This window comes from Camelus dromedarius, chromosome 10 (genome assembly GCF_036321535.1).
Source record: "Camelus dromedarius isolate mCamDro1 chromosome 10, mCamDro1.pat, whole genome shotgun sequence".
Classification (NCBI taxonomy): Eukaryota; Metazoa; Chordata; class Mammalia; order Artiodactyla; family Camelidae; genus Camelus; species Camelus dromedarius.
This window is the reverse complement of record NC_087445.1, coordinates 10693987-10715027: the sequence shown is the minus strand read 5'-3', so window position 1 is coordinate 10715027 and position 21041 is coordinate 10693987. Positions and strand designations below refer to the sequence as shown.

The 21041-nt window shown below is 40.4% G+C and overlaps 1 long non-coding RNA gene across 2 annotated transcripts in view; it reads right to left on the bottom strand.

Moving 5' to 3' along the window:
- Positions 1 to 21041, bottom strand: part of LOC116151285 (uncharacterized) — an 826846-nt gene that overhangs the window by 521719 nt on the left and 284086 nt on the right. Inside the window, exons 6-7 of one of the 2 annotated variants that reach the window (XR_010382610.1) lie at positions 12908 to 13029; positions 624 to 778 (exon numbers count right to left, since the gene is read on the bottom strand). This is a non-coding gene — a long non-coding RNA (uncharacterized LOC116151285). The remainder of the gene's footprint in view (positions 1 to 623; positions 779 to 12907; positions 13030 to 21041) is intronic. The other variant, XR_010382609.1, reaches the window with a different exon arrangement.

The window sequence follows — 21041 nt, the reverse complement described above, 5'->3', positions numbered from 1 at the left end:
CCGAGAGGCACACGTGGAAAGAGACAACAGGGAGAAACAGATGCAGGCAGTCACACTGAGATCCAAACCTGTGTCATCCTGAGAACAGTCCATAAAACTGTGTGTGCCAGGGACTCAGTCACACCTGCCTTATCAGAATTACTGGGTTTGAACCCAGGAATGTGTTGTCTTAAAGACTTGCATGGAAATTTCTGTTACCTATCCTTTGATGAAAATCCTGTATATTAAATCTCCATCACTCCTAAAGTAACGTGCCTATCAGTTGCTCCCTTCAATCTGTAAGAGCTTTCCCATACACTAAAACATTTTTTATGGTTTTTCAATAGTTTGTGAATTCTGCCCAATTTTAGGAATCTTTGCCAAATTTGTAACTTTTAATTATATTCTAGGTAGACTTTTTTATTCTCGTTTATCTTAGCTTTGTAATATTTTCAGTTCTCTGGTTTCACCCTTGCCTACTTTTTTTTCTTTTCTCTTTAAAGATTGTCACATTACATTTATCTTAATTCTTAGGCAAGCTCTTTATTCTCAGCTGTGATTAAATGGACACATTTTTGATAACAAGTGATGGAAAACTCAAGTAAAGCTGGTTTGAACAATTAGACCATTTATGACTCTCATACCTGGAAATCCGTAAGTCAGGCAGGTTTTCAAATTTAGTTCACTCGACGGCTCTGTCTCCACTGCCCTGTGATTCCTGGAGAAGGAGGAGGGGTGAGGAACGTTTCTGAGTAACCAGCTTCATCTTCAGGCTGGGAATCAGATGTCGGCCGTATTCCTAGGCCAGCAACAGAGAGCACCCCTAAGGTTTTCCTCTAAGACTAAGGAAAAGTTTCCCAGAATCCCCTTTTCAAAACTGCCCTTACATTTCATTGGCCCAAATATAGTCTTGTGCCCTTTCCTGAACCTATCTCTGCGAACAGAGAACGCCCCACTCTGTTTACTACAGGTTTAGGTTCTTAAGCCAACCACTGGCAGGGGGATGGGATTTTGTTAACTGACTTAGATTAATTACAGCTCACACCTGAGCTGGGGTCAACCTCCAAAACCACGTGGTTGCTACAGTTCAGAAGAGGCTTAAGCAGCAGAAGGAAAATTAAGGTGCTAGCCAGGAAAGGGGAAGTGGACCCAGCCAGATGCTGGGTCGGTAACCGGTAACATCCATCAACACCACTGTCATCATCATCACCCTTATTTTTCTACAGTTCTGAACAGAAATAAAAATCCCAGGTGTTTCACATTTATTCTGATTTTTTTTTTTTAATTAAAGCGATAGTTCTGATCATCCTCTGTTTGGCTCTGTTTTAACTAGGAAATTGAGTGCTCTGGTCAGCTGTTGCCTCCTCTGTGAAATCTGCCCTGATTCTTAAACCCCAGGCAGAATTAAGGACACTCCTCTCTGTTTTGCCTTTCTGTCAGAGTGTGTATTGATTTACATTACATTTGTACAGCTTGCTAGATCCTGACTCCATGGGGGTGGGGCAAGGCATTCACTGTTGAAGGCCCAGAGCCCATTAGCATCCTAGAATATCTTAGGGACACAATTAACATTTACTGAGTTGATTTAAATATCAGGCAATTGGATTATTTATAGAGCATATTTACTGACATAAAAGATATTGTAAAGGATGATGCCAGCTCATGATGATTTTGAGGAAAACCCCACAAGGTCCACATCTCTCTGCTTTAAGCTACTTTGGGGAAACTGTCCAGATTTTAACATCTCATAATAATTTCTAAGATTGAGAAATAGCTTTAAGTTATAAGAATGATATGTTGGGGAGGGAATGTGTTGTTATAGTGTATTACACATCCTTAAGGCAATAAATTATGATTTTGGATAGACACAGATCTCTCAGATACATTTTTTAAAAACACTTTTCATTAAAACACCTAAGAAAAAATTCAGAATATCAATCGGAAAATGGAAGATGGCTCTGATAATAGATAGGCCTATCAACTTACAAGCAAATGTTAATCAGTCATTTTAAGATACATATAATTTATATTTATAATTACATATTTATATATGCACATATAATATTAAATTCTGTTTCATATATTTGTATAAAATATAAAATGTAATGATTAGAAAGCAATAACTTATGTATAAACAAGCCTGAGAACTTCCACTTACCTCTCGCAACTATAGAATTAGAGTTTAAGACTGATTTCATAAAACAGGAAAATTATAAATAATTTAAATAAGATTCAAATTCAAACAGGACTACAACTAGAACATAGCTACCTTAGAATAGATACTGTGGACTGGCCGGCTTCCCTTCTACCCCACCTTCCCTCTATGGGACCTCCCTACACAGAGCCTAGAGGGCATGTCCAGAATCCTTCACAGGTAAGGTTTGGGGTGAAAAGTAGCTCTCACCAATCAAGTAAGAGCACAGAAACTTTGGAAAGTGGAAGAGAATTAGAAGCTCTCCAGGGCCTCTTTTTCTATGTAAGCTATTGGCAAGCAGTGTTGTGGAGAGCTAAGGTTTTCCTGCATCAGCACACCAGCACCCAGCCTCCAGTTTCCCAGGTGATGTGGAGGTGGTGGCGGTGGCAGTGGGAAGGGCACTGGTAGTTTCCTGAGTCCAGCTTCCTACATGGTGGATATCAGCTCAAGCACCATATTCTCAAACTCAGTGCTTCCAAGATGATTTCAGAGACAGTAGGTCCTTTGATGGGTCAGTTCACCAGTCATTCTTGGATTCCCAGGCTAGCATTTGCTTCTCTAGAAATTCTAACAATTTTATATCAAAAGCCACTTTATTTTCTACATTTTTTATGAAATGTTGACAGACTATACCTATCAGAAACAAGAAAACTTTCAAGCAAAGAAAATGTGGGAAACATGATAAAACAAGAATGTATAGAATCAAAAAATATTACGTGAAATAACAGAAATAAGATCAAATATAGCATTGATAGTAATAAATTAAATACTTAAGTTATTCCCTCCTTTAAAAATGAAACGTACTCCTATAATGTGTCAAATTAATTTATAAATGTTGATGATTGTAAGAAAACTACCTCTAGCTGTGGAACAAAAATGTCAAATGATAAGCAAAAATATTCTTGCTAAATTAAAAAAAGATAAAGCTTCTTTGCTGTCATTCATGTAGCAGTGTTAATATCAGAGAAAACAGAATTCAATTTAAAAAGCATTAAATAGAAAAATAATATTATATACTCAATGAAAAGATGAATCATGAACATTTATGTTCCAAATAATATTAATTTTTTAAAAAAATGAAGATTAGTCATGTTTTATGAAAATTCAGTTCCTTAAAACTCAACAGTAATACCATGCCAAATAATTCAAAGTTGTCATAAGATGAAGAGATTCGATACAGACTAAGGATATACAAAGTCAGTCTCCTAACATCCTGCACTGAATACAAGCATCTCTAAATCATTGACTCACTTTTTTAATTCAAAATATTTATATATAATGCAGAATGAAATTCTCAAACCTTGAAAAATGTAGTATTTCATGAAGTGAACAAAAGTAAAGTTGATGGGGGGGAAGAGGGTGGGAAGGGATAGACGGGATTTCAAAATTGTAGAACAGATAAACAAGATTATACTGTGTACCACAGGGAAATATACACAAGATCTTGTGGTAGCTCATGGAGAAAAAAGATGACAATGAACATATATATATATGTTCATGTATAACTGAAAAATTGTGCTCTACACTGGAATTTGACACAACATTGTAAAATGATTATAAATCAATAAAAAATCTTTAAAAAAGTAAAGTTGATGATGTTTATTTCAGACTATATTATATTTGGTATAAATGCTCTATGAGGAATTCCGATTGCTTTTATAATCAGTCTACCGCAGTTAAAAAGAAAAATATTAGGAAATAATATAATTTTAACTGCTTATTTCTGAAGTTTAATTATTATTTAACTCCTTACATTTTTATATCTTTCCAACAGTTTACACAATATTTTCATTACTTTTGTTTAAAGAATTTCTTTTAAAGACCACACAGGTTTACTATCTCACACATTATTGTTATGTGTCATAGAGACCTTAGTTATGATTACTTTAGCATTCTTCGAATGATTTAAATAACACAGATTGTGCATTTCTGTTACATTCTTATTGTCTTCACAGCTTAATTTATTCCAACTGATCTCACATGCTTTCAGGACCTCATATCTATGCCTTTATCCTCAGAAAAAGAAGGATGAAGTAGGTCAGTGGTCTTTATAAATATAATTCAAATGATATATTTCTGTTATTCCACTTTCTCCACCCCTTCAGGTCCCATTCTGCCAGGTGGAAAGATGAAAAAACCACATTTCATAACATTAAACTCCCCATCGACCATCCAAACAATGCAGACTGAATGTTTAGAATCTATTCCTGTTCTACATTCTAACCAGACGATATATCTGTAATGCTGAGTTTATATTCTCTCAGCGAGATCCATGTGGCTTTACCCCAATGTCCTGGGAGTCATTAAAGCCTCTTGAAAAATTCAAGACTCTCCTTCTGGCATTTTGTAATTATCGTCCACAGACCGTGCCTGCACACAGTCCCCCTCTGTCAGAAGCTTCCATTCTAACCCCTCTGCCAGGAACAAACAGCACCAGGTAATAATTATTTAGATTCGAGTTTCTCTCACTCTATCCTGGCATTTTAAATTTTTCATTGTCGATGGGAGAAATTGGGCTGTATTTAAGGGTAATTAATATTTATGTGTGGCCCGGGGAGAACAGGAATAGGCGAATCCTTGGAGGACTTTCACAGCGAAGAATCCTGGCTGTCTCAGGGCTGCAAATGCGTTGAGCCAAAAAGTTCCGAGGTGTGTACTTTCCATCTTAAAATTATTTTTTTTTTTAACAATTCACACCTGTGTTAAGATTCCTTATAAATCAAAGCAAGGATTACCAAGTAAAATATTTCAAGAAGTCTCTTTATTTCCTGTTAAAAATTAGGTAGTAAATAGGATTTAACTAATTGCCAAATAAAATACTTGAATGCTATTCAAAGCATAACCAGAATTCACATGGACTTAATCAAATGAGGTAGTGATAGAAGTTATCCTATAGGCGGACCCAACCTTCCCCTCAGTTGGGACCTCAGCTACCTGGCTTGAGTTAAAAGAGACAGATACTGTTAAACAGTCCATGCATGATGGGGAGCAGACACTTGGGGAGCAGGACTGAAATCTCAAAGGAGTACGACTATGAAATCTTATCAGTATAACTGATGTTTCACTATCGGTTAACATTTCTCTGGGAATTTGGGACATCACCTAAAACAAGTTCTCCAAACAGCTTTCCACCAGAGTTCTGATAGACGCCTTCAGCCCAGCTAACCCCAGGCACTGCTCTCTTCCACAACCCACGCTGGACACTCTGCAAAATTCAAGCCCCTCTGAATCATTCTCTTTATTCTGCTTGGTACATCATCTTTCTTCATGTTCTGCCCACTTCTGAACCTCCTTGATGTCCCTCACTTTGCCTGTATTCTCCAGAACTACAACTGACCATAAAGTAAACTCCACTCCTGTCACAGATCATCCACTGCTTTCTTCTACTTTCATGGGAACAGTACACTTCCCCACTCCATTGATGTTGGGCTTGGCCACGTGACCTGCCCTGACCAACGGGACCTGTACTGATGGAAGAAGAACATGCCCAGGTTAGCCCAATGGCCCCGGGGGAGGATGATTGCCATACAACATGAAGATGCCCTAGATGAGTTGACCAAACCAGGTCCAGCCTAGGTCAGTGAACCCCATATACCACAGACACATAAGTTAAATAAATGGTTACACACTCTGAGAGTTTGGAGTTCTTTGTTATACAGCAATGGCTAATTCATACACCTTCCCTGAACTCTCTCTTTACCATCTGGCCTTACATGACAGCTGCTTCTCCCCTCAAGGGACTGATCATTTTCCTTTGACTTACGTGCTACAGGGCAAAAGGGTGCACCTGGAGTTCTTCCTGAAGTCCTGTGCCAATTCTAGATCATTGATTTTTTTCCATCCTCTTACAAAAGCTCTTCTTCCCTCCATGATGTGTATTATGCGCCTTGCCTTACACACAATTTCCTGCTGCTATTTACAGAGCCAGCTCACTCTCCACTACATATTGCAGCATTTGGCATGTGTTTCAGTCTTTGTTTCTACCCTAACTCCCTACCATTGTCCTCGCTGGCTCTACCTGAGCAGTATTGAATCATATAAAAGGATATCAGAGACTTTAGAAATCAATTAAAAAATGCATTATGGTAGAGAAATAGACAAAATACATTTTGTATATATAAGATACAAATGGCCTCTAAGCATGAAAAAATATCTTCAACAAGCAAAGAAAGGAAAACAGAAACAACACTGATGTGTTTGTCTATTCAACTGGAAAGAATTTAAAATTATACAATCATTCAGTGCGGGCAACATGGCAGTGCAATGGCCAGCCTCAAACCTTGCTACAAGGGGTGTAAATTGGCAAAATATTTCATCTTCCTCGTGGCTTACATTTCCTCAGTAATTTTGACTCTTCTCTACCTGCTGCTGTAGTTCTAATTCAGACTCAATTCCCCACAAATTGCTGCCATAACCTCTTCTCTTCCCTCCCTCTTTCCAGCTCTCTCTGGAGCACTCTTTCTAAAATCCCAATCTGATCAGTCCGAACCCCTTCAGAAACCCCTCTTCAGAGGTTCCCCACTGTCTCCAAGAAAAATCTCCATTTCTTATGCTGACTTTTTTGATCTGGTCCCTGTCTGACCTTTCCAACCTAATTTCCCACCAGCCTGTCTGGGTTCAAATCTTGGCTCCAGTCCCCACCAGTCATATGCTCTTTGGCAAGATGCTGAGAGTCTCTCTGTACCTCAGTGTCCTCTCCTGTAACACAGCAACCATACTAGTGCCCCCGCCCAGGCTTGTGAACGCTGCACGTGGTGATGGACCCAAAATGCTCACAGCGACGTCTTGCATATCACCGGCCCTATAGTAATATTTTCCTTATTATTTACATTTCTTATTATCATATTAGTGCTAATCCAGCAAGGAGCCTGTGACAAAACCACTTGAGATGTCATTTTTCATCCCTGCCTTTGCCCATGCTGTCCTTAACAGGCTCATCAATGGTACTCATTCTTTATACTTTTTCCTGTAAACATCTGGGAAGGCCCAATTTCATTTTTTTTCCTGCCCCATGGGATTTACACTCAAGTGAGAAAAGCCAAATAAACAAGAAATAAATATATGCCTTATGTCTGGGAGAAGTGCGTGCTATGGAGAAAAAGAAGGACAATCTTAGAAGAATCCACAACTGTGTTAAGGACTTCTGTGCTCCAATAATTTTTTCCTGTTATTTTTTAACTAGTCTCATTATTAGACTAGGAGTTCCCAAGTTTACTTACTTCTGTATCCTCAGGGTGTGGCATTTTGCTGAACATACGAAAGGTATGGAAGGACTTAATGAAGACTTGTGAAATGCGTACGTGAATGCATGAATGAAATAAGTATCTCAGTGAACATGTGTAATCTTTATCTCTTTCATTTATATTTTATTTCAGAACACAAAACCTCACAATTATGTTACCATGAGGTTTGTCCTTATCGCACAGACAGTAGAAATTTAACTGCACCTATCTGACGTATATGCCTCACGCGGAAATGCCTGACTTACAACCATCCTTCACAGAACTGTAACTAAGAACTCAACTGCATGCCAGGGCCAAAAGAACTCCCCTTTCTCCTCACAGCCGGGAGGCCTAGGAGGCTCTGTCACCACCAAGTTGCTCTTGTCTGTTCTCACACATCGTGAACTTTAACAACCATGTTCCACATGCTACGGCTGCCTCATGAGAATCCACCCAAGTCTGACCTATGCCTGGTGTCCTCAGATGGTGTCCCACATGAGCTTTTTGGAAAAACATGCTATGTCTGTGATCACACTATTGTTTTCATGTCTATTTTGTCCCACTGGATGGGTAGGAAGTGGGCTTCCCCCAGCTCTCCCAGGCACATCGCCACCGTTCACAATGAGGTTTCTGGGGACTAATCTCTTCTAACTGTCAAACAGTCAATTTACAGAAGGGCACTTGGAATTTCACCCATTCATAAATTGGGGTTTGTCTTGACTTTGGGGCCAGACATACTTCAAAGCCTTCCTGCTCCATTCAGTCCTCTCTCCAATTCAATATCTAATTTATCTTCAGAGACCATCATAATGCCCAGGTCAGAGCAGGGGCTTATTAAATGTTCAATGAATGAGAGAATAAATCCTCCAGCACACTGAAAATGGAAGTGAAATGTCTGATGACAAGTTCTGACTTTTTAATAGTGTTAATAGTCAGGATGCCTGTGGTCACAAATCACAGCAATTCTCTTCAAACTAGTTTAGGAAAAGGGATAAACTTATTATAAGGCTCAAGTAACGATGGAAAGGGATGCAGTCATTTCTTAGGGACTCCAGCACCACCAAGACTCTCTCTCTCCCTCGCCTTCATTCCTCCCTCTGATCTCAGATCACCCTGCTCCACGTTGCAGGGCACACGGCTGTCAGCCAAGCAGGACTGGCACTCCCCTCTTTCTTCTGTTCCTCAGGAAGGAATCTGATTCACTCAATTTCAGTCCTCTGCTCATCCCAAGGTCATCATGCTAATTGTTCCTAGATGTGTCCACCTAATTTTTCTCTCCTACTTCCCAAAACTTCCACTGCCTGCTTAGCAAAAAAATGAATGAAAATGGACAGATGCATTCAAATTCAAACTCACTTCTTTTCCTACATCATTTCCTTCTCTGAATTCATTATCCATTAATAACACCATAATTTAAATAGTCTCCTGGGCACCTGGACTTGAAGTCTATCCCCTCGTCCCAAATTTAATTATGTGCCAAGTCATTCACTTTTATTTCCATCAGGCCCCTCTGCGTCTCTTTCCTCATGTGTCTTATTCCTGCCTCCCTGTCTCAGGGATACTTGACCCCCTCCCTAGACTAATGGAATAACAGCCTTCTCACCGGGCATCAAACTCCCATTCTTTATTCTAATCTAGACTTCACAGGGCTGAATATTATTTCACAATAAAATTCAGCATCAAGTATGTTCCTCCTTCAGGGGCTCTCAGAGGGCACCCATTGGCTTCTTAATGAAAAATAGAGTCTCACCATCTTGACATGTAACATCCACAGTTGGGACATGAACCCACCCCTCTAGAGAAGATGCTTTCCTCCGTGTGTTAACCTTTGCTCACGCACAATTTCTTCAATTCAAAATGCTGCCTCTTCTCCCCAAATCAGACTTTCATTCTACTTGTAAAAACCATGCCCATCCCTCTATGTCTATATCAAATGCCACATTATTTGTGAAACTTGGCCCATTTCCATCAGATTATACATTTTCCTTCCCAATGATTCCTCTAATATTCATTCATGTTCTTGTTTGTTTAACCGAGTGGCACTTGGCTTTCAGTCACGTCCGGGACTTAGTCACATTGATATTTGTTTTACCTCTTTAACTGGGTAAATGGGCTACTTGAAAGCAGAGTATGGGTCCTTTTTCATTCTTTTTTTATTGACGTATAGTCAGTTTACAATGTTGTGTTAGTTTCTGGTGCACAACACAGTGATTCACTTATACCTATACGTATATATCCCTTTTCATAGTCTTTTTCACCATAGGCTATTACAAGGTATTGAATATAGTTCCCTGTGCTATACGGTAGGGCCTTACTGTTTATCTATGTTATATATAGTAGCTAGTACCTGCAAATCTCAAACTCCCAATTTAGCTCTCCACCCCCCACTTTACTCCCCTGGTGTCCACAATTTTGTATTCTATGTCTGTGAGTTTGTTTCTGTTTTATAAACAAGTTCATTTGTCTCATTTATTTTAGACTCTACACATAAGTGATATCATATGGTATTTTTCTTTCTCTTTCTGGCTTACTTCACTTAGTATGATGATCTCTAGGTGCATCCATGTTACTGCAAATGGCATTATTTTATTCTTTTTTATGGCCGAGTAGTATTCCATTGTGTGTGTTTATATGTATATACTACAACTTCTGTATCCAGTCATCTGTTGATGGACATTTAGGCTGTTTCCATGTCTTGGCTATTGTAAATAGTGCTGCTATGAACCTTGGGGCACATGTATCTTTCTGAATTAAGAGCTTCCCAGAGTATGGGTCTTATTTGTCTTCGTAAATCCTTCTGTAAGAAGACTGTACCTTTCATAAAATGTTTGTGCCGGTGATATTTCTGAAGTAAACTAAGGGATACTGAGAATTCTGTCCAGGTTTTCATGGCAGGAGGCTGTATATGTTTGGTATGTCTAGTCCCAGCTTTCATGAAGATGTATAAAATCACTAATAATGGCAGTAGCTTTATATGTTAAATATAGGGAAGACCCACTCAAATCTAGGCAGAATTTCTACACACTGCATTACTAATGAGGAAATAATGAATAACGCTTCTTAAAGTATTTCTTGACTAGATCCAGTCCAAACTCAATAAGGAAGGCGTGGGAAATAGACTCACTCCCACTCTCTGCACCTAATTTCAGGACTCACAGGTCTACATGGGTCATAAAAGGGGGTCAGTCCCCAGCAGCACAAGACTATGCTGTGAACCAAGCCCAATCTGATCATTGTCCTTTTTCAGTCCCCTGACCTCTTGGCCCTCTGACACTTTCTCTCTCCTCACAGTTCCTCAGAGATGCCCAGCATAAAAGGGCAGAAAGCACAGGAGCAGCTTAGAGCATGCAGCATTTTGAGGTGCTTAACCATTGTACTGTTAACTCCACCTAAGGAATTATCAAATACTTTAAAGCTAGCGTTCTGTATTGATGTGGGCACCTCAAAGTGGGTATCCTAATGTCCTGGAAGTGGAAACACAAACTGAGATAACCTTTCTAGAAAGTGATTTGCAAAAAGAATCAAGAGATTTTAAAATAGACATACTCTTGGACCTCACTTGACTTGGGTGAATCATTACTAAAAAAAAAACAGTCAGATATAGGGATGAAAATATAAGGGTCCACTCGCCAAGACAGTAAAGATAGAGAAGTGTGTAGGATGTGCAGTTCCAGGATGCACAGGAGGAAACAGGGGTCAAGGAGAGGATAGGATAGAGGACCTCAGATAACACAGTGCATCGGAAGCCAATGGAGGAGAAAGTTTGAAGAAATCTTGGTGGTCAGATGTTCACTTCTAGTGTAGGGCAAAAAAAGGATGAAGATTTAGTTCAGACCATTAAATTTAGTAATTAAATAAGATAATGATGAATAATTTTCGTTGTAAAGAGACTGAGTTTTGAGGGCAGTTTCCTTGAGGGCAAGTTCACGGGAGGCTGTGGTGAGTCAGTGAGTGATAAAGAGTAATGGGTATCAGGTATAAATTGCACCCCCAAGTACCTGACAGTGAGGAATCTGGCCTACAAGCAGGTAGAAGCTACCCCGGGGGTGGTGAGGAGAAGACAGCAGTGAAGAAACAAAGCGAAGTGAAATTCAGCTCTTGCTCTAGAGGAGTTTACACTCTGCTAACTCTCTTCAGAACTGGTCTCAGTGCAGACTGATCATCACTCAGGGGCCTCCTCTGTGTCAGTTTTCAAGGCCCTCCAATGTCCTCCCAATATGGAATACACTCACGAATCCCTCTTCAAAACATGCTTTGGTAGGCATCTAACTCACTGCCGTCTGCCTCTGAAGAATTTGTTTCCTAGCTCGCTGACTAATTGCCATTGTGCGTGCAAAGCCAAAGCAGAAGTCCAGTGCTCTGGACGTCCGGGGCTGCCATGACACCTTAAATTAACAAGCAAATACTGCAAATCTATGGTTTTCCTTTCTTTTAAAAATCAATAAATTCATCCCCCCAATCTGAATTATTTATGCTGTGGTGACAGTGAATTTACTGACCTTGCCCATTCAGGTGAGGCGATGGAGCCCGGCACAAGGTTTACTTGCTTTTCCAAGAGGCAGCAATGATTTCACAAGAAGCCAGTCACACTCCCTCCCCAGGAGCCCTCTGACCAGTGGTGGGCATTTTAGAGATGACAGGGTGGTCGCCAGACCAGGTCAATAAATCAAAGGGATGCCCCTGGCCTTTTGGACATGCACACCCAGGTAGCCATTAGCTCGTTCAGGAGCCCCTGCTGATGGTCACAGCATTAAACCCAAATATCCGTTCAACTCACACATGAGAGAAATGGGAGCAGACATGAGAGCTCCTCTGATTTAAACAGCTTTTGATGAAAGGAGGGCGTTTATCTGAGGGAAATAAAAGTCATGAAAGGTTAAAACCATGCTCCCTGGTTTCCAGAGCTTGCATTCTTAGGAGGAAAGGCTAGGGGGACTGATTGTGACCAGTTGACAAAGAAGGTGGGAAAGAATGATCCAGTACAATTCAGAGTCTTTGAACCACATTGTCTGTGCTTTGCTCCTTCTTTTCAGAGCTGTTGGCAGTGAGTTCTTTGGTCATCAGAGCCACCTGCCTGCTTTTTTCCCTGAGATGAGCCTTTGCCATCAATCTGTTCCTCCTATATTTTATTGTGAGGAAATAGTAATAAGTTTTATACAAAGACTAGTGGATATTCACAATTGCTGATTAAGCTATTCCCCTTATTTTTCATCTATAGAGCTTGGCAAGGAGGTACCATTAGCAGGGCTATTCCTTTGACATGCAAGGTCTACTGTTATCATTAGAAAAGTAACACTTTAAAAGCAGAGGCCTGGGTCCCTCTAATTACTGTGGTCACGAGTTTCAACAAGTAACTTTTGGACCCATCTGTCGCCTTAATTTCTTTCTCTTTTGTTCTTTCCTGCCTTCCTCCTTTCTTTCCTCCCTTCCCTCATTCTATATTTATCAAGCACCAGGCAGGGTGCTACATGCTGAAGATACAGGTACAAGAAATCAAAAAAAACATGGTTACTTAGCCAAGAAGACTGGAAGTCTGCCGGGGAAGAAGCCACCGCACTAGAGTCCCCGTTCAACGCCGGGTGCTTCCACAGAATGAGCGCCATGAGAGTGTGAAACAGAAGATGCTTCACAGGTCTGTGGACAAATGAAAGCTTCATTAAAGAAATGACGTTTATACTGAGACTTGAAAATAAATATGCAACATTGATATGTGACTTGAGCCAGGTCTAATGCTGTTCCCATAACTACTTGATTAAATTTCTGGGCACCTCTGTTTTCTCCCTTATGAAAAGAAAGTCTCTATTCTTTACCATCTTGGGAGCTTATTAAAATGCTCTGAGATCAAGGAAGGATTCAGGGGTTTGGGAAGGATACCACTAACAATGTTTTTTTTAAAAAAGCAACATCTGCAAATGCAGTTATATTTAGTTTAAAATGAGTGTCCAGAGATTGCTTCTAACAAGACTCCACTGGTTCATAAACTCTGAGGAGTTTCTGTGAGAATGACATCAGAAGACTCACAATGGACCTGAACACAGAGATCACTGACCAACAAGTGTATAAATTCAGGTCAACATAAAGTAATTTACCTCTTAGAAAAAAATAATGCTAAATACTATACTGCACAAGTTCCTTAAAGAAGTAAATAGGTTCTGAATTTTTACAGAGACAATTTTAGACCATCACTGGTGGCACATGAATGTGGGGCCTTTGCTCAAAGCCTGGGATGCCTGTGGGCAAAGGGTGAGGCCCAAGCTCTAGATGACCTGCAGTACCTCTGCTGGGCAGCCCCAGGGGTGGGTGGGGCTCATGACTCATAAACACAAAATGATGGATTAAGATCAGAGCATCCTCTGAAGAAATAATTCTTGGTCCATTCTCAAATTATGGCTCCGATCACTCAATTCCTCTTTTCATAATTAATTTCCTGATAGAAGTGACATTTTAATAAAGGTTTGAAAAATGAAAAAGCTGTGTGAGACTAGTGATAGCAATTGGAAGATGCATCATTTTATTAATGAGAAAACCCTGTTTATCTGAATCGCTTTTTTTTTCAGGAGAATTTTTAAGCAAAGCATAGAGCACATACATTTAATGAGGACTGAGATGTGCTTTGAGGAAAGGAGGAAACCTGAATTTTAGAGCAATTGGTTAAATTTTAAGACCACATCAGTAAAGTTCAAATTTATTTCACTTCTAACCTGTAGCCCAAGGTTCTCAAACTTTCTCAGTTTATGGCTTCCTTAGTATCAGTATTTTTTTTAACAGCATCCCTAGGCCACACAGATCCATTTACTAAACAGTTTCAAACTACTTAACAGGTAGTTATATGCTGACAAATTTGTAGCTTTTTGAAAAAGCAATATACAGAGATTCAAAGAAAAATACCTGTATTTTATTCTCAGATCATCGTGACAGCTTCTTGGTGGGATGTGTGCACTTGTCAATCACCACAAGCTCTTCACGCTGAACTCCACCCCCCACCTTCTCATCTCCCGCTCCACACTGACTGGGTGTGTCCTCGCTTCCCTTGCCCGGCTCCACCGCGGACTGAGTGCCCAGCACACACAGAGCGCTCGAAAAATATTTATTAAATGAATCGACAGAAGCATTGGCGATAAAGAGACCTGGGTGGGAATCTGGGTTTGCTATAAACTACCTCTATTACTTTGGACTAAACCTCTGGGAGTCTCAGTTTTCATTTTTGTCAAATAGAGATAATAAAAATGAATGACTCCTTGGATCATTCGTGATTAAATGAGCAATTTTCATGATTAAATGAGCAATTAAAACAGCAGTGTCTGACATTTGTAACTGCTTAATAAGTGACACTTTTTTAATATTATTATTATCATTGCAGTTTTTTTCTTTCAGTTAGAAAGTCTTCTAGAAAGCAAATTTTAAAATCTGACAATAAATAACGACAGTCAAAATACCACAGGGAAATAGAGAATTAGAATTCCATTGAAGGGACTCCGAAGGAGGTCGGCTCTAGACAAGAATTCAGAGGTGTGTGAAAATGGCACAGGAATCCTGATGCAAAGCAGAATTCTGCCTCTCGGTAGCTTTTCTACTACTGAAACTCCCTGACCCCCGTTTCCTTTCCTATTAAGTGAGGGGAAATGGTAACACTTCTGAGAGGGCTGCTGTTAGGAAAAGCAGAAGAAGCAGTTTCCTTTGTCTCCATGTAGGGAAGAGGCCAAGCACACTTGCCTGGTGGCCGCCTGAGTCACAAGGCTGGAGACAGGGGAGGTCTTGCACCATCATGAGCTACAGCGTGGGGGACATCTGCTCCAGTCAGCGTCCAGTGCAGCTTCCTATTCAGTCTTGTCACAGGCTATCTACAAGCTGGCTACTTTAACAACCATACTTTGGTTTCGAAAACAGCAGCCACTCAAGTATTTTACACAGAAAATAACTTAATACTAAGTATCAGAGTCTCACAGAACAATTGGAGGGGCTGGTGGAAGCAGAATAAAGGTCATGATAGCATTTGCCAGGTTTCAGTTAGCTGAGTGGACAAGAATCACAGGGAACCAGCCTTGCAGACTCACAGATGACGCCCCAAAACTACTGTCAACCCCCATGGCTGCCGCCAGTGGAAGTCCAGGCACTTGTTCCCATGGCTGGGGAAGTGCTGGTTATTCCTTGTCCACTTTCCAAACATCAGGTGAGAACCTCTCATTGATGAGACCATAAACCAGAACCCCACCAGCAGGGAAGCAAAGTCATTTCTAGGCTTCGAGCCTCTGTGACATTGCAGAAAATGTAGAAGAGCAGGAATGCTAATGAGAAGCCAATACTAAAGACTAACAGGGTGAGGAAGGAAGGATGCACCCAGATATGAAGACAAGAGGGTCAAATAAAGGGCCTCCAGGGCAGAGCGGTGGTGAACATCAGAGCTAAAACTACGCTGCCAGGAATTTGGGAGCTAATCAGCTGCCCCTTCCTCCCTTTAAGGAAAAAAAAAGGAGACAGCCAAAGTGGCGTCATGGTGTGCGGTACAGTTAGGTGATGGGCTTTCCAGATGACAGGTCCAGTCCTTGATCACCTTCCCAGGATCCCTCGCCTCCAAGGTAGCTTCTGGGTGAACCTGGATCTCACTGAGACCTTAATTCTGAGTTCAGAGCATCCTTGTGGAAGGTAGGGTAGGTAGGGCTAGAGCAAAAATGTATTCTACTCCCTCATACCATACACAAAAATAAACTCAAAAAGGCTTAAAGACTTAAATAAAGGACAAAACACTATAAACCTCTAAGAAGAAAACAGGCAAAACACTCTCTGACATACATCTCAGCAATGTTCTCCTAGGGCAGTCTACCCAGTCAATAGAAATAAAAGCAAAAATAAACAAATGGTACCTAACTAAACTTATAAGCTTTTTCCACAGCAAAGGAAACCATGAGCAAAACAAAATGACAACCTATGGAATGGGAGAAAATATTTGCAAAAGATAAGATAGACAAGGGCTTAATTTCCATAATATAGAAACAATTCATAAAACTTAATAACAAAAACAAACAAACTCAATCCAAACATGGCAGAAGACCTAAACAAGCAATTCTCCAATGCAGACATACAAATGGCCAATGGGCATATGAAAAGATGCTCAATATCACTAATTATCAGAGAAATGCAAGTCAAAACTACCAGGAGGTATCACTTCACACCAGTCAGAATGGCCATCACTAAGAAGTCTACAAATGATAACTGCTGGAGAGGGTGTGGAGAAAAGGGAACCCTTCTACACTGCTGGTGGGAATGGAGTTTGGTGAGGCCATTATGGAAAACAGTATGGGGATTCTTCAAAAGACTAAAAACAGACTTACTGCATGACCCAGCAATCCCACTCCTGGGCATATATCCAGAGGGAACCCTAATTCAAAAAGACACCTGCACCCCAGTGTTCATAGCAGCACTATATACAATAGCCAAGACATGGAAATAACCTAAGTGTCCATCAACAGGTGACTGGATAAAGAAGCCGTGGTATATTTATACAATGGAATACTACTCAGCCATAAAAAAGAATAAAATAATGCCATTTGCAGCAACATGGATGGACCTGGAGATTGTCATTCTAAGTGAAGTAAGCCAGATGGAGAAAGAAAAATATCATATGATATCACTTACATGTGGAATCTTAAAAAAGACAAATGAACTTATTTACAAAACATAAACAGGTTCACAGTCATAGGAAAAAATCTTATAGTTACCAGTGGGAAAAGAGGGGAAAAGTGATAAATTGAGAGTTCAAGATTTGCAGATACAAACTACCATATATAAAATAAACAAGTTTCTTCTGTATAGCACAGAGAACTATATTCAATACCTTGTAGTAACCTATGATGAAAGAGAATATGAAAACGAATACACATATGCATATGTGTAACTGAAACGTTATGTTGTACACCAGAAGTTGACACAACATTGTAAACTTATTATACTTCAATTTTTTTTTTAAAAGGTATTCTACTTTGAGTATTTATCAACTGTGGCTACCTCCCCTGGTCCCTGGTGTATCAGTATGATGTAAAAGGATCTTGGAAAATAATTTACATGGCTTTTAGCTTATGCAAATCCAACAGGATTCTAGTATGGCAACGTTTCACTAAAATCTTAGCTGAGTTCCATTTTATAGGCTTGAAAGTCCTCTGAAATTTCACCATATATTTAAAGTCCTTTACCTTTTTTCAAGGAAACAATCAATTGTGACAACTTTTGTTCTCAAACACACACACACACACACACACACATACACCAAGATTTGTATACACCTGTTCTCAGAAAGATAAAATTTCCATTGTTGCAGCAAATGAAATATATGTTTTCAAAGTTCCCCTGAGAATCTTAGTTCAAAAACCCTGACAAGTTACTTTTTCATGTTAGCCTCAAAAGAATGGAGCGGCTTAGTGAACTCAACTTGCTTCTGTCCTCGGGAATAGTAAAAGAACCCAGGAAACAGTTCACTGAGAATTACCCTTATGGTAGACAAACTCACCTGTGGGCACCCCCACAAGCACGGGAGGAAAACCTGCCATCACTTTTGGAAGAATTCACCACACATGCAGCGGGCTAAAGCTAAACGTGATGATATCTGAGTGCCGTGTGAAATTATTTTGAATAGAGAATAAAAAGGCAGCAGAATAACCCTTTGAATGGCTTCTAGACATCTTGATGTCCTGAAATTTCTGTTCCATTGCTTGTCTCAAATAACCAAAAGTAGGTCTAGTCAAGATAAGAGACTTACCCATGACTTTAGCAAACTCCTAATGAGTCTGCTAGGGGCATGTGTCCCCTATTCCCAAGCCTGGTGATGGGGAAGAAAAATTGTTAAGATTAATTATACCAGGAGATGGTAAAACACAGGTATTGAAAGATGAGGGTTATCTAATGGGGTGCAGATGCTTCAGCTCTTCCCCTTGTAATCATCTGTGGGTGCAGATGCTATGAATATCCTTTATTGGGAACAGCTAACCTTTATTTCCAGGCACGGTTATAAATCTCCCATCCTTTTAACAAGCCTATGCTGTTAGTATTACTGTTGTCATCTCACAGTGGAGAACACTGAGGCACACCACTTAAGTGCCTTGCCCTCTAAGGATTAATACCCAGCCAGTCCGACTCCAGAGGCCATGATTGGAACCCTCAGGATACTTGTCACAAACTGTTAAGGCAGCATGTGCCCACCCACATGCTAGCAGCAAGCGTTATATAAATCACGTGCCAACAGCAAACCTCCCAATTCCTATCCTAGGGACTTGGAAAAAGCTGGTGGGAGGCTGTGAGATGAGGACTTGCTTCCCCAGATGAACTACGGAAGACTCCTGATAAAATCCATTACTTCTGAAAGACTCGAGGCCTGGGCCCCCTCTACTCATTACTCAGACCACTCTTATTTATCGATGCACTCATAAACTCTTCTCACTCATTTCAGCACCAGTAGGATCAGAACATATTACAGCAGGGGAGCCAGTGATTCTGCCAGACCCTGTGTGGAAAGGCATAGATCATTCTCTATGCATGCTTTTTGGAGCAATCAAACCTATCCTTTGCTGAAGTCAGTAGACCCAAGAAGTATTGAAAAATCAAGCTACCCCCCAGGACAAGGTACAACGCTAAGGAGATCATTCATCTCAGGTTTTCTGGGGCACGGTCTTGGTTTACTCCTGCTGTCCCACCACAATTATGGATAGTCCTCAATTTTCAAAAGTCTCCCAGTGTGTCATTGTAATTGACTGTACTTCAATTAAAAAAACAAATTACTAAAATTTTTAAAAATAAATCCTGATTTGAATCTAAAAATAAAAAAGTCTCCCAGTGTGGACTGGATGTAATTAGGTGGCTACTCGAGACATCAGCCACCTCCCCAAAGCCAGGCAGGAGCCCCAAGTCCATGGTTTCTTTTGGGGGATGAGATGCTAGCTGTATCCTCTAGAAATCAGGAATTCAGCAGGGTTATGGACATTCACATCTAAGCAGAAAGTCTGATGACTTCAAGGAGATCTGAGATCATGTGACTATTTCCGTTCTAAACATTTTTCATAGTGTTTCAAGCTAAATATAAACCTTTGAGGAAACTTCTTCTCTGCATCAATTTTCTCCCCTCACAAATGCAAAGCTGTTAATTTACAAACTCGCTCCCAAAGCTATCATTTTTTAAAACTAACACATCACCTTTGGTTCCTCTCTCCTTCAACAATTCTCTATTAGCATAACGGGAAAAGCACACAGCCAGACTCTGTAGTCACATTAAGAGTAGGTCACGTGAGGAAATTAAGGGGACAGCTTGATTGACAGGGATAAATAACAATACCTAAGCCGTGATTCCAGCTCATCAGCCACGAGTTCTGGCAGCCACCAAGAGTAGGAGGTGGGCAAAGGGAGCCACTGGGGACAGTTCCCAATGCAGGGCAGCCACTGTTGTTGGGACATTCACTTTCAACATTTACTTGTTTCCTTCTAGGAATCTTTTGAAAATCTGCTAGTGTGCCTTACTGGCGTCTCTGAAAAGGCTTGCAGCTTAAGCCATTATCTAATACTGTCCTCGCTTTCAGTTCCATAGCAGCAAAATGATAGAGTGGGTCAGGAGCAGACGAGTAATAAAGGACTGGACAGTTCAAGAAAGACCTGATTGTTAGGGAGAGTTGGGAGAGGCCAAGTCGCAGCACTCCTGCTTTAAAAAATGGATTAAGCTGACTGTGTCCCAGGCGCGGTGCCAGCCTACAATGTGTCGAACTCCTCCTGCACACTAGCAACGCGATTTAACCCCTCCACTGTCACCCTCCCCACCGCCCAGCCCACATCACAAGCAGCTGGACGTGGAAGTGACCTCCACACCCTCGAAGGATCTGCCCCTGTTCTAGTGACAATTTTGAGGAGGTGTTGAGCAGCCTTCCATAACGATGTTCAACTTAAATAATACATCTGTTTTCCCAGACATTCAAAAGGCACCAAATGTCACTGACAAGCTTACATCCAAAAGCTTTGTCATTCTAACTAAAGTAAGCCAGAAAGAGAAAGGAAAAAACACCATATGATATCACTTATATGTGGAATCTAAAAAAAAAAAAAAAAAAAAAAAGACACAAATGATCTTATTTACAAAACAGAAACAGACTCAGACATAGAAAACAAACTTACGGTTACCAGTGGGGAAAGGTCGGGGGAGGGATAAATTGGGAGAGCAGGATTTGCCGATACTAACTACTATATACAAAATAGATAAACAACAAGTTTCTTCTGTAAAGCACATGGCTATATTCAATATCATAGAGTAACTTATAATGAAATGGAATATAAACAGGAATAATATATATGTATAACTGAATCACTGTGCTGTGCACCAGAAATTAACACAACATTGTAAACAGACTATAGACTTCAATTAAAAATAAACCTTTCAGTTTGTGGCTTTGGTAGGCATTTGGAGGTGTCAAACTCTGAAGGAGGCATTGAAATTGCATTTGCTTCATTTCTACCACCCTCATATCTGAGACTAGGGTGGTCTAGAGCAAGAGGCAACACTGAATCCCAACAGTGTACATCATGGAAGTAAGGCACCTGAGAGTGTGCGGTGTACGCACCCTGGTTACCTGCCCAGTGCAGTGTCCAGCAATCCTTTAGGCTTCACTCACCCCTGCTTT